This window comes from Canis lupus, chromosome 8 (genome assembly GCF_011100685.1).
Source record: "Canis lupus familiaris isolate Mischka breed German Shepherd chromosome 8, alternate assembly UU_Cfam_GSD_1.0, whole genome shotgun sequence".
NCBI classification, from domain to species: Eukaryota; Metazoa; Chordata; class Mammalia; order Carnivora; family Canidae; genus Canis; species Canis lupus.
The window spans coordinates 32194154-32209085 of NC_049229.1; the positions used below are offsets into that span (position 1 = coordinate 32194154).

Here is a 14932-nt window from a genome sequence, read left to right on the forward strand (position 1 = left end):
AGAAAGATAAATGATGTTCTTTATCCTAAAGGGTTTTGGTATTAAGTCTTAGTATAAACCTCATTAAGATTTGTTATCTTCCTTCTATTTATTGAGTAGTCATTTTCACATAATCTCTATGTACATGGAATTGAATTTGGGTAATTATTGGAAAGATTGGAAGTAAACAGAGCTAAGTACCACAAGAAGTTTACTATATTTCCTCTCATAGGTTTGAAATATATAAAATGTTATTTTTTATGACTACTTTACTTTCTGATTATATAAAGGGGGAAAAACCCTGAGTTTCCATTCTGGTTGATATGTTCTACTTATTTAGATATGACAATTTTGTAATTAAATTAACATGTAACATAGTTTCCTTTTCTAGAAAAATTATATTCACCTGAAATATTTCATATGATGCATTGGCTATACATGTTTATCATAATGGGTTTGGACCATCTGGAATAAATAAGACTTGATTCCCATTTTTACTGAAAACCCATGTTTCAAAGAAATGAATAACTTTAAGGAAGCATGCATGGTATTTATATTCAGTCTTAGAAACAGATCACCTTGGTCAATGTTTTCTATTAAAAAAAAAACAAAACAAAACTCCTGTTGCTGTTTCTGAAGCAGCACCATGGAAAAAGTTTGCTAGAATGTACCAATTAAGATTGTCTTGTATTAATGAGGAAAAGGTTAGATCCAAAAATATCAAACACCAAGGAAACAGGAAAGACTAATATTGAGCAGCCAAGTTTTTGTCTGGAGAAAGGGAAATAAAGTAAGTTCTGGAAATGGAAGGACGCTCAATAGGGAAAACAAAGGAAATGAGCTTTGCAAAGATTCTGAGAAAAGGGGAAGTGAAGTAACAATATTGGAAGGTTAAGGAAGTAGGAGAAATATTTTATAGTCCACAAATATTTGGAGAATACCAAGATGAAAGTTTTTAAGCATGTGATAAGTGCCAGAAATATTCTGATATTACAGACCTGGTCGTCACATTTGTCTGTGTATGGACATTCATTTTTTCATCCTTTAGCTCTCTACCTTTACTTTCCGTAAACCTAGATTTTATATTGACACAATGCCTTACAATATTTAAAAACATTTTTTATAGAAACCTTTGAATACTCAGGCTGCATGTTGTGATAGAATGTGAAATCTGGTTGGAATCTGAAATACATCTTTCCTGTAGCTACTATCAGAAAATCAGTGGCTTTTTCCCTGATTCATTACCTACCTCCATGGGCTCCAGTTTTAGCTTTTTATAAAACTTTAACCTCTTATACCTAGATTTTACCTGAAGTTGTTTGAATTATAAACCTTCTGGTCTAAATCTGTGTTTATGGTCTACATGACTAGTAGTCAGGAAATTGGTTTTCAGTTTTGTAAGCTGGGAAAAACCTATATTCTCGGGGCCTCTTGTTTCTTCCTATACAAAATGAATGAGTTGGCTGTAGACAGGAACTGTGCTGAATCAGGCAAGATATTTAGGTTATAAGCAACAAATGATTCTGGCTTAAGAAAAAAAAGAGCAAAAATGGAGAAATTATTAAAGGTTAGATAGTAAGAACAGCTCAGAGAGAACCAGAGTACCAGCAGGGGTTAATGTGGATATTCTTGAAAGGGTGTTGTGAAGTGACTTGGCTCCAACTACCTTCTGTTTCTCTTAGAGGTTTTTAATGGTCAGGAAAGGGAATGTGCTAGGCCTGGCTGGTCCATCAGCTATGACTAAGGGGGAAGAGTAGACCAGATAAACTTCCTGTGCGCTGGTCAGCTAGCCCTTACCGCCTTTCCCTTACACATCCTACCCATCCTGGAACCTGTACATGAGGACCTCCTGCAGTTTTCCATACTACCGAGCACCTTGGTCACAGATTCCTCACTCCGGGTCAGCTGTGCCCTGCCCCTCCTGCTGCCACCTGCTCTGTTGAACCCCAGACAAAGTCTCATATACATTTACTTAACCTTTCCTTCAAATGTTCCTCCTCCTGCCTCACCTTAACTGAATGCTGATTTCTTTTTTTTCATCGATATAGTCTTTTTCATCTTTTTTTCCTCCATCTCTCCAGTTTATGGAACTAGAAATGATTTTGTTCTGTTTCCATTTCCGTCCATTCTTTAACCCTACATTATTGGCACAAGCCGCCTCTTCCCCTGCTTCTCTTGACCTCCCTGACCTGCAGTCTACTCTTCTGCATATTTTTGTGACTCCATACCTTGTCCCATCTGTTTCCCCCAACCCTTGTTAAACCATATGTTGGCATCCGTGGGTCCTAATACTTGAACTCTTCCAATTTGACTGTCACTTCACTTTTCCCACTGGTCTAGTGTATCTTAGTTCACTGTCACTTGAAAGTGGCCATAGTCTGCAGTACATTCTACTTATATAGGCTTTCTTATCTAAAGACCTTTAGTCCTTTAGGCTGTCCTTGGGATGGTTGTTAGCTCACTCGGGTTTTCCAGTTACATGTTGACTTCACCCTGGATTCCCTTTCTCGGATACCTGTTGGCACCCTTCTTTGTGAGTGCCCACCTCTGGGCCCATCCTAGGCCCCGCTGGCTTGTTTTTACTCCATTTTTGCTCACCCCATTTCCTGTCAGAATGCCAGGTTATGTGATGTACTTGGCAAAAGCTGTTGGACCTGAATCAGCAGTGGTTTTTCCGCTCTGGAATTTCTGATTCTGCAATATGGGTAATGAAAGGGTCATCTTCAATTTTGGACTTGTAAACGGGAGACCTAGGAAGGTGGATGTGGCTACCATTGTTAGTCAGAAGACCAAGTGCTCATATTCTACGTTGTTTTTTCCCTCTGCCCCACAACCTGGGAGCATACCAAGGTATACCCCTTTGCTGGAAAATGGGGCATCTTAGTCTTCATGCCTGCCATTGTCCACGCAAAGTCAGATGAGGATGGTGATTGTGTGCTACTGTTGTGTAATCTTAGTTTGTGTCATCTCTACTCATGTGTGATTTGCTCTTGAAATAGTAATACTCAGATATTACACTTATGATATAATGTGTTTAAAGAAAACCTAAAGTAAAACCTCTTTTTACTTCTGGCAGTTCTGTTTCATAGACTTGAATATTTAGCAGTTTATTTACCATTTGTTTATTCAACAACTGTTTATCTAGCACTAGGGGCCAAGCCTCATGCTAGGGGTTGGATATACTGCAGTGTGCAAACTTTGCTTGGAACAAATTATCTAGTGAGGAGGCAAACAGTTCTCATGCAAACACATGCTTAACTGCATGTTGTGAAAAATGCAGGGCAGGAGAGGACAACAGAGCTATGAGAACAGGGGGTGAGGGCTTGGATTGGGAAGACGGCGAAAGTGCTCTGAGGGTATGGTATGTGTGTGCTTCGAGGTGAGGGGTTAGGAGTTAGCCAGGCTAGTAGGGAGATCTGGAACAGAGCTTTGGGGTTTTTTCCTAAAAGGAAACCTTGAAGAGTGATAAGTGGTGGACGTGGCATAACAGGACTGAGAATTTAAGTCTATTTTTGTTTGTTCATTTCCTTTTAAGGCTGTGGGGCAACTGTTTTGCTCCTGACCAGTAAATAGGATGGTGGTGGCAATGGTGACTGTTCTGGTAGCAACGTGGTTTAAATTTAGCAACATCACTGAGGAGAACACTTCATCATGGTTTTCCCTTCTAGGCTGTGCTTTATTGAAATCTCCTTTTTTGGGCATTTTTACTTCTCAAAAGTGACTGAGTCTCACTTTGTTCCAGTTGGCATATTTCAGAATGGAAAATATCAGTGGTCTTGGAGTGACAGTTTAGAGAGAAATTATAACTGTTTAGTGGGATTGTTGCAACCAGGACTGCCCTCGAGCTGTTCCCACTGTAGTGGCTCTCCTAGTTGATATGGACACTCTTCTTTATCAATGCATAATTCAGTAGTAACTGAGAAGTGGTAATATAAATTTCAGTGTAAACTCATTCATTCAAGCTAATTTTGTAGGTTCTACTGTGGTCTGCTTTTGAAGTACTGTCTGCCCAGTCTGGGTCTTGGTGCAATGGGTGGCCTGTCTGCTGCACAGTCATTCTAAAGCTGTAGCCTTCTGTGCTTTGGAGTCCTGTTTATCATTATACTCAGACTATTTAATGCAGTTTTTAAATAGCCTTTTTTTTTTAGGTTAACTTTGTTTTCTTTCATTGTTAATGGACTAATTCTTGGGTTCCTGGTATCTGGTGTTTTTGATGTTTGTAAATTCAAGAAATTCCTTTTATTATAAAGGGGCAACAAAGTTTGGATAAGTTTTATCCTTTTAGATACCATAAATGTGAATATTCTGAATCTATCAGAAAAAATTAGTAATAAACTGCAGTCCACAATATCTTTGGGTACTATACAGAAATACCAACCTAAGGTAATTTGTATTTATAGAATGGAATCCATCTTAATGATTTTTAACAAAATATAAACATAAACGACCTAACTTTATACCTCAGGGAACTAGAAATGGAACAACAGACTAAACCCAGAGTTAGTAGAAGGGAAGAAACAACAAAGATCCATGCAAAAACACAGGGAGAAAAAAAAAGCCAGTAGAAAAGATCAACAAAACTAAAAGCTGGTTTTTTGAGGAGATAAAGACAACTCTTTAGACCCACCAAGAAGAGAGGACTCAAAATTAGACATTACAATTGCTACCACACTAATAGAAAGGATCGTAAGAGATAACTGTGAACAGTTATATGCCAACAAATTGATTAATGTAGAAGAAATGGATAAATTTCTAGAAACACACAACCTGCTGAGACTAAATCATGAGGAAATTGAAACTCTGAACAGACAGGCCCCCCCTAGTTACTAGTAAGGAGGTTGTTTGGGGGTTTGATTGCTAATTGAACGTACAGGACCAGAAATTCTACCAGACATTTAAAGGAGAGTTAATACAAGTTCTTCTCACATTCTTCCAAAAAATTGAGGAGGGAATATGTCAAACTCCTTTTATAAGGCCAGCGGTACCCTGATACCAAAACCAGACAAGGAAAATACAAGAGAAGAAAATTAGGTGCCAATATCCCCGATTGAACATAAATGTAAAAATTCTTAAAATATCAACAAATCAAATTCAGTAGCACAATAAAGAATCATACACCATGCTCAAGTGGGATTTATTCCTGGGATGTGAGAATGATTCAACATCTACAAATCTGTGTGATATATACTACATTGACAATATGAGAGTAAGAATCCTATGATCATCTCAACAGATTAAGGAAGAACATTCAAAATTCAACATTCACTTCGGATTTAAAAAATCATCAGTAAACTGGGAACAGAAGAAATGTACTTCAACATAATAAAGACTATGTGTGACAAGCCCACAGCTAACTTCATGGCCAATGTTGAAAAACTGAAGTCTTTTCCTCTAAAATCAGGAACAAGACCAGGATGCCCACTCTGGCCACTTTTGTTCAATATAGTACTAGAAGTTCTAGGCAGAGCAGTTAGGCATGAAAAAGAAATAGTCATCTAAATTTGGGAAGGGTCTATTTGCAGATGACCTAATATCACATATAGGAAACCCAAAAGACGACGCCCAAAACTGTTAGAATATCATACAGTTTTCAGTGGACATATCTTTTACCTCCCTATAAACATATTCCTATTTTATTCTTTCTCCTGTAATTGTGAATGAGAATTAATTTCTGAGTTTGTTACTGATTTTTGTGTACTGATTTTGTATCTTGCAACTTTACTGAATGTAAATTAGTGCAGTCCCTGTAAAAAACAGTATAGAGGTTCCCCCAAACTAAAAATAGAACTACCAGTATGATCCAGCTATCCCACTTCTGAGTATATAACAAAGGAAATGAAAACTGCATCTCAAAGAGATACCTGTACTCTCATGTTCATTGCGGCACTCTGTACAGTAGCCAATATGGGATCAACCCAGTGTCTGTCAGCAGTTTGGTTATAAAGATATGGTACATAGTTGACTCTTGAACCACATGGGTGTTAGGAGTACCAACCGCTCCCACCACCAGCCACACTTGAAAATCTTCATAAAAATTTTGACTCCCTTGAAACTTTACTAATAGCCTATAGCTAACTTGAAGCCTTACTGATAACATAAACAGTCAATGAACCCCAAGTTGTATATGTATTATATACTATATTCTTAAAAGTAAATTGGAGAAAAAAAAAGTTAAAATCCTAAGGAAGAGAAATTACATTTACAGTACTGTACCATATTAAAAAAAAATCTGTATGAGTGAACCCACACAGTTCAGTTCAAACTTATGTTGAAGTGCCAACTGTATATGTATATACACTGTAATATTGTTGAACCGTGAGAAAGGACATCCTACCATTTACAACAATCTAAATGGATCTTGAGGGGATTATGCTAAGTGAAATAAGTCAGAGAGAAAGATAAATAGTACGCATCATTTAAATCTGGAATCTAAAAACCTGAACCTCTAGAAACTGACTGAAATGATGGTGCCAGGGGCCAAAGGATTGAGGATATGGGGAGATGCTGGTCAAAGTATATGTATACTTAAGAAACCTCCAGTTATAATTTGAATAAGGTTTGAAGATCTTATGTACAGCATGGTGATCATAGTTAATAAAACTGGCTTATATACTGAAAGTTAAAAGTAGATTTGAAACATTCTTACCACAAAAAGGAAACGGTAATTATGTGACCTTATGGAGGCATCTGCTAAGGATATGGTGGTAGCCATTTTGCAATATAGAAGTGTATCAAGTTAACATACTGTGTGTCTTACACTGAATGTTCTATGTCAAATATATCTCAAAGCTGGAAAAAGTATCAACCTAATTTTCAAAAAAAAATGGAAATCACTCTGAAAAACATTTTATCAAAAAGTATTGCTAAAGCAGAGGAAAAAGTATTTGAGATACCAACAACATACTGCATAGTTTAAAATAATTTTATGATTTAGTGTTTATTGAGACTTTAAAAAATAGCTCTTATCTGAATGTACCATGGCAGTTTAGAGTTACAGTCTTGATTGTTACAAAACATACATTAGATGATAGAACAACTTCATAGAAAGCTCATAAATCAGGGCAGTAAAATTTCAGTCATTATTGACAAAGCCCCAGCCATTTCACATAGAAATGATTTAACAATTTGCTTAAAATACAATATTCAAGACTTTGAAGATAGGTGATGGTTTTTTATTTCATGGAGCTAGACAGAACAAAGTCTGAAATATATTAAACTTTACTGTCACTCAAGAAAAATGGTTTCAGTGAGATGGGCAGCTTGTGGCATTATTGATGCAAACTCAGTTTGGAAGTCGAAGACCTGAATATTCACTTTAATAGAAACTGAGATAGCATTTAGATGATTAAATACTTTAAGAGCTTTGGCTTTATTACATGCTGTTCTAACCTTTCTTATTTCTCTGGTTTTAGAAGAAAAAAATTTCAGTTATTAAAATGGATAGATTTACTTGACAAATGAGTGATAGAATATATAAAATCAAAAATGGAAAACTGTGACAGAGAAGCAGAGCATAATTAGAGAAACACACTTGAAATACAGCAAAATATTCCTAGAGAAAAAACTATTAAATTATCCAAGTTACATGAAAATACCTATTTAATATTGAATCTGAAGAATATAACTAACTTTTAATTAATTAATCTTTGGAATTTGACCAACTAATGTTTTCAAAGCACATAGATCAAAGGTGAACAAAATTTTATAAAAGTAAGCTAGATAATTGAATAGGGCAGTCCAATAAGTGGTTTTCATGGCTTAGGTAATAATAGAAATACTGACTATAAAAATCATTATTTGGGACTAGAAAAATATTAAACTTAATGGATACTTGTTCAACCAAAGGTAGTAGTAGGTTTACCATGAGCAATATTATGTTACAGGAAAATCTCTATATCAAGACTCCATTTATTCATTGGCTCTCAATTAAATGGGGGAAGTTATTGGAAGAGTTTAGTTTGTCATATGAAATACTAGCTCTGACATTGCTTAGTTGTGATCGTGACGTCAAGGAAAGGATCATACCATTAGTATCTAATGATTAACGTATGACTTGGAAATATATTAGCACGGTCTGGTGAATGATTGGCACTCTAACTTGCAGCATCATTTGAGGACAGTTTTATATTATTTATAGCTCATGTTATTCAGACCATGGAATGTTTTACAATTTTTGACTCCTTATACTTATTATAATTCTGATTGTTAAATATTAGCACTCCTAACATGAATAATCTTTACAAATCTATCGAGGTGTTTATCTCATTTTATGATTTATATCATAGAAGCTTTAACATCCAGAATTGGTTATTAACTACTATATTTCTATAAATTTTGGCTAACCAATAGTTTTATGGTTTTCTAAGGTTTTTGATGGTTTTGCCATTGCAAATAGTGTAAGTTTGGTAATTTGTGAGCTGTTCTTTCCCCGTTTTTGTTTTAGTTTTGACTTCTGTTCACAAAGTAAACAGTAGCCTTTCTTCTGTAAGGACACTTTCTTTCAAATCCCCTAAATGTTGACATCTCTACTGCTGTGTTTAAGCTAGACAGTTTGACTTATACTGGTTGAAGATCTTAAACAGTAATTGTTTATCGCCATTCCCCCATTCAGATTTGTGTGAGAGGCTTTAAGATAGGTTTTAAGATACTTTATAGTATTCTTAAGATTAAACTTTGAGGTATGATTCGCACTAAATAATCCCAGAAATCTGAAGTTGATTCAAAACATCACATTTTTCTTAGTCTCTGCTATTAATGCAGGTGGGCACTAACATTTTTGTTTTCTTTTATTCTTCTAATATATATTTTCATCATCAAGCACTAACAATGAATGGTGTGTGTGTGTGTGTGTGTGTGTGTGTGTGTCTACAAAATAATCACAAGGTCATTGCTGTTGTCTTTCATATTCATCGATATTTAATCTGTCTCTGCTGCATGGTATGGGCAGAAGAATTACTGTTTCCTCCCAGAAGATATTTGTCTTTTACGTACTTATGATGTAGTTGGCAGCATGATACTCCCTCCCCACCAAAGATGCCCCTGCCTTAATGTCTGGGACCTGTGACTACTCTCACTCACATGGCAGAGGGGACTTTGCATATGGAACTGAAGTCATGGAACTTAAAACAGGAGGGTTCCACGGGGGCCACGCCATTACTCCAAGATCATCACAAGAGTCCTTAACAGTGGAAGAAGAAGGAAGCAGACTCACGAGAATGTGCAGGAAGGAAAGGTAGGAAAGTTTGAAGCATGAGCGGGACTCTACCTGCTATTTGTTGCTTTGAAATTAGAGCCAGGGGCTCTGAACCAATGATCTCAGGCTGCCTCTAGAAGCCGAGAATGGCTCTGGCAGTAGCAAGGAAACCAGGACCTCTGCCCTGTCGTCACATGGAACTCTGTCTGCTAACAACCTGAATATCCCTGGAAACCTTCTTCCCTAGAGCCTCGTCGAGGAACACAGCCCCACTGTCCCCTTGATTTCAGCCTCCTGGGGCTCGGCAGAGAAACCGGCCAAGCATGTGATCCAGCAGGTCCTGAGATAACAGATCTGTGGAGCTGCTAAGTTTTGTGGTAATTTGTGACAGTAGCACGAGAAAACTAGTATATACTACTGTGGGAAATTAAATGCAAAATACCATGTTTTACTGAGAAGCCCTTGACCTTGTATTGGGCGAAATGAAAAGCTGGGGAAGCCCTCCTGGCACTGGGAGGCAAGAAGAGAGGGTTTTTTTTTTTTTTTTAATTTATTTATTCATGAGAGACACACAGAGAGAGAGACACACACAAGCAGAGGGAGAAGCAGGCTCCATGCAGGAGCCTGACGTGGGACTTGATCCCAGGTCTCCAGGATCAGGCCCTAGGCTGAAGGCAGGTGCTAAATGGCTGAGCCTACCCGGGCTGCCTGAAGAGAGGGTTTTGTTTCTTTTCTTTAGTTCTCTTGGATCCACGAGGAAGAGACTTGTTGGAAAGCTTGACTCCGGCACTCAATAACTTAATTATCAGTGTAATTATCTGCTTTACTGACATATAATAATTTTACTATTGACTTGATTCATGTATTAGTTGGAAAAATCATATTTAATTTGTGTTGTCCTTAAAGCACACTTTTATTAAAGAGTTGCTTTTAACATGCCAGTGTGGGAGAATACTTGTGTTTATCCTTATAATTATGCTATTACTCAGACTTACTTGAATTATGACTGATTCGGGCACTTCTGCTCATCCCGTCTTTCCCTGGAGGAAGAGCATCTTTTGCCTGTAGCATTCCTTTTTAGAAACCTGGAATGTGGAAGTTGGAAGGAACCTTCTGCCTTCTGACTCTTCACTTTACACACGAGGGACTTGCAGCTCTGAGAAGCCCAATAAGTGGTGTCGGGTCACGCAGCCGGATGTGGTGCCCAGGACCGGAGACTATTAGGCTGTTGCTGTAGGGAGCAGGTGGAGAGGGCACTGAAGGACAGGAACCAAGCTGAATATTTGCTCCTGATCCTCTTACCTGCCAGGAGTGCGGCTTGGAAAGTCCATTTACTTCTAAACTAGGAATGCTGTAATGAAAAAATGAATGAAGAGGACATTTGGTAGTAAAAGTGGAAGTTGCTTTGTCAACTTAATGATTATTAGCACTGTTAGGATAAGCTATCCAGTGTGGGATCCAGCTCTCTGGAGAGAGCCCTCTACAAAAGGCACAGAAATGGAAGCTTACATTTAATAGCTGGTTTGTTTGAAGTGGTACTTACAACAGCACGTAGTGGAAACTACATCAAAATAAATTCTGTGCAGCTGAAAAGCAGTCATGACCTTGGAGGGAGGGTCACGGAGGTATCATCCACTGTCTGCAATTTGCTGGTGGCGTCTTTTGTTACACCTTTGCCTTTCACACTGAAGTGTGCTGTTGACCTCTTTTGTGAAAAAGTACTTCAACCCCTTTGAAGTCCTATGCTGCTGACTGACTCGCAGAGATACCTACTTACAAGTTCTTTATTGATCACACCCACATCGGGGTGAGGCCTGAATAAAGCGGCTTCAAGAAACTTTGGTGTTTTTTTTTTTCCTTACGGAAGTTGAGTTAAAGGGAGCTTAGTGGAGCCTGGCCGCAGGAGCTCTCTGATAGATAAGCTCATTCTTGCTTTGTTCTTCATCCTTATTTTGCTGCCAGGTGAGCCCTGTGAAACTGGCTCTGTATTCTCTCACATGGCAGAGGGAATGTGACACTAGTGTCCACATAGTCCTGACATTCCAGATAAATTCCCTGGGTGGCCATATTTTTCCTCCCCTGCTCCTTTGATATTCTCATCTCTTAGAATGTACTCTAACCTTGAATACTAACCTATACTCCCACCATCCTCTAAAATATGGCCTAGATGTCCTTTCACCTAGGAACTCTCTCTGATATTCCTCTCTCCTAGTGAAAAAGTCCTTTTGTGAACTCCTAAAGTTCAAAATGTGTATGTGTGTGTGTGTCTCCACAAGTGCCCTACACTGTTAAAAAGTTGCTGGTGTACTGTCTTGTCATGCTAGGAAAGTAAGTCCCTGGAAGACAGATCTGTCCTGTCTATTCCCAGTGCCCAGCCCAGGTTGCAGAATGAGTAGCCAAATGCTGTGGCCTGCCTTGGGCATAGGGTGGGACAGCTGGTTGTTCTAATGGGTCAGTAACTAATGTGTTGGTATTCTGCAAGCCCACGTCCCCAGGTCTGTTTAGATTGCAGGCACATTTAGTAAATTAAAAATTGTTTCTAAATTTTTCCTATTATAAATAATGTGATAACTTGCTCTGTATAAAAACTTGTGTTAATTTCTGATCTTTTTTTCCTTCCAGTCTAAGGAATCACATATTTGAGAATTTAAGGGAAAAATTGTTTGTTTTTTTTAGTTTATCTATTCATTTAAGGAATCTCTACACCCAACGTGAGGCTTAAACCCATGACCCTGAGATCAAGAGTCACACGCTCCTCCGACCAAACCAGCCAGGCGCCCCATTAATAAGTTTTATAAATTATAAAAATAAGAATGAAATGAAAGTGTGGGTCTTAGAGTTTCAACTTCCTAAATTCCCAATTTTCCCCATTTACTATCTGTAGATTTGGGCAAAATACTTTTCTCACATTAACTCACATTCCAATTTTTTATAAAACAGATTTATGTCCATATAGGCCAACTTATCCTACAGTAATAAACAACTCCTGAATCTCCGTGGATTTATGGCAGCACAGCATATTTATTATTTGTGTTTCATGTCCATTGTGGATGCTAGCACAGGAGCAGGGTTCATAATGGGAATTCAGGGATCTAGATAGAGAGTACATCTTGACTTCTATTTCAAAGATTGTGGGAAGAGGTAAGAGAATACAGCTTTTACAACATCTGCCTAGAGGTGACATACATATTTCACTGGCTAAAACAAGTCTTCTGACTGAGTTCAAAGGTTGGGATGCATAATCCTTTGGCAGAGAGAGGCATCAAAGATTTGCAAATGGTAGTGCAGTGTGCCTCCAGGTCATGCATGGCTCATGAAAGGAAATACTTGGGAATGTATCACACATAGCTAGTACATGGTGGCAACTGATGAATGTGAGCTCCTATTAGTGATTGGTTTCTCTGGGAAGTATTAATTGTCTGTTAGAAGATATAAATGGGCTTAGGATATAATTGACACCTAACATCCAGAGTAAATTATTGGCAATTTGATTATATTAAAAAAGCCTTACTTAAAATGTACTGATAAATGGTGTTGGGAAAATTGGACAGCCACATGCAGAAGAATGAAACTGGACTATTCTCTCACACCATACACAAAGATAAACTCAAAATGATTGAAAGATCTAAATGTGAGACTAGATTCCATCAAAATCCTAGAGGAGAACACAGGCAACAATCTTTATGAACTTGGCCACAAACTTCTTAACAAGACACAATGATGAAGGCAAGAGAAACAAAAGCAGTAATAAACTATTGGGACTTCATCAAGATAAAAAGCTTCTGCACAGTATAGGAAATAGTCAACAAAGCTAAAAGTCAACCTACAGAATGGGAGAAGATATTTGCAAACTACATATCAGATTAAGGGGGTAGTATCAAGATCTATAAAGAACTTATCGAACTCAACACCCAAGAAACAAACAATCCAGTCAAGAAATGGGCAGAAGAAAAAAAAAAAAAAGAAATGGGCAGAAGACATAAACAGACCTTTCTCCAAAGAAGACCTACACATGGCCAACAAGCACATGAAAAAATGCTCCACATCACTTGCCATCAGGGAAATAAAAATCAAAACCACAATGAGATACCACTTTACATTGGTGAGAACGGCTAAAATTAACAAGGCAGGAAACAACAAGTGTTGACGAGGATATGGAGAAAGGGGACTCCTCTTGCATTGTTGGTGGGAATGTGAACTGGTACAGCCACTCTGGAAAACAGTGTGGAGGTTCCTCAAGAAGTTAAAAATAAGCTACCCTACAACCCAGCAATTGCACTACTGGGTATTTATCCCAAAGATACAGATGTAGTAAAATGGTGGGACCCCTGCACCCCAATGTTGATAGCAGCAATGTCCACAATTGCTGCTATGTGAAAGGAGCTGTGATGTTCTCAACAGATGAATGAATAACGAAGATGTACACACACACACACACACACACACACACACAGGAATATTACTCAGCCATCAGAAAGGATAAGTAACTACCATTTACATTGATGTGGATGGAACTGGAGGGTATTATGCTGGGTGAAATAAGTCAGTTGTAGAAAGACAATTATATGGTCTTACCCATATATGGAATATAAGAAATAGTGAGAAGGACTATAAGGGAAAGGAGAGAAACTGAGTGGGGGAAAATTAAGGAGGAAGACAAACTATGAAAGATCCCTAACTTTGGGAAACAAAGGGTTGCAGAAAGGGAGGTGGGTGGGGGCTGGGGTAACTGGGTGACAGGCACTAAGAAGGGCACATGATGAGATGAGCACCAGGTATTATACTATATGTCGGCAAATTGAATTTAAATAAAAATAACTTCTATATCACTGGGTTGGGAAGACTAAACAGTGTACTGCACATAATCTGTATACTATTAAAAAAATGCACTGATACATCAAAGAAAACTCTGAAGCTTTGTGATTTGAATACAGCTTTTCTCTGTAAACTTACAATTTTAAATTTATATTTTCTTTAGATCTCAGTCACAAAGTTTTAATGAATAGTTTTTGAGTTTTGACCTGACTAACTTTGAAGACTAGTCTATTTCCTTACCAGAAAACTTATCAATTACAACATTTTGATAAGCCATCCTTATGTCAAAATGCATCTGTCCCGAATCCATTTTGGTTCCTCATGCAATCTTCAGACTGCCAACATTCATTTCATTCTTTGCTTTTTGAACAAAGGAGTAGTTTTGTATTTTTTCAACGTAGAGTTAAATCTTTGTTTCATATGAATGGTTTAGATTAGAAAACCCCTTTTAAGTCTTTCCATGGTGCCTGCTCGACACTAACACAAATATCGGGATTTTTCCCCCAACACTTAGAAAAAATTATTTTACTCTACAATCCCGTATAATAAATCCAAGAATGTGATTTTTAATTTTTTTAAAAAAGATTTTATTTATTTATGAGAGATACAAAGAGAGAGAGGCAGAGACACAGGCAGAGGGAGAAGCAGGCTCCATGCAGGGAGCCCGATGTGGGACTCGATCCCGGGTCTCCAGGATCAGGCCCTGGTCTGAAGGCGGCGCTAAACCGCTGAGCCACCCGGGCTGCCCTGATTGTTATATTTTATATAAATAGGATCTGTAGTGGGCACACTTTTGGTTTCTTTCATTAGAATTATGTTTGTGAATGAAATATCCCATATTAGATATGTTTGTTCACTGCTATATAGTATTCTGTTATATGAATATTCTCTTACTCAGTGTGCATTGAAATGTTAATCACACTAAAATATCAGTTGTTTTTGTAA

The 14932-nt window shown here is 37.8% G+C and overlaps 1 protein-coding gene across 1 annotated transcript in view; it reads left to right on the plus strand.

Annotated features, from left to right (window-relative positions):
• PELI2 (pellino E3 ubiquitin protein ligase family member 2) overlaps positions 1 to 14932 on the plus strand; it is a 177402-nt gene that overhangs the window by 53885 nt on the left and 108585 nt on the right. The window lies entirely within an intron of this gene.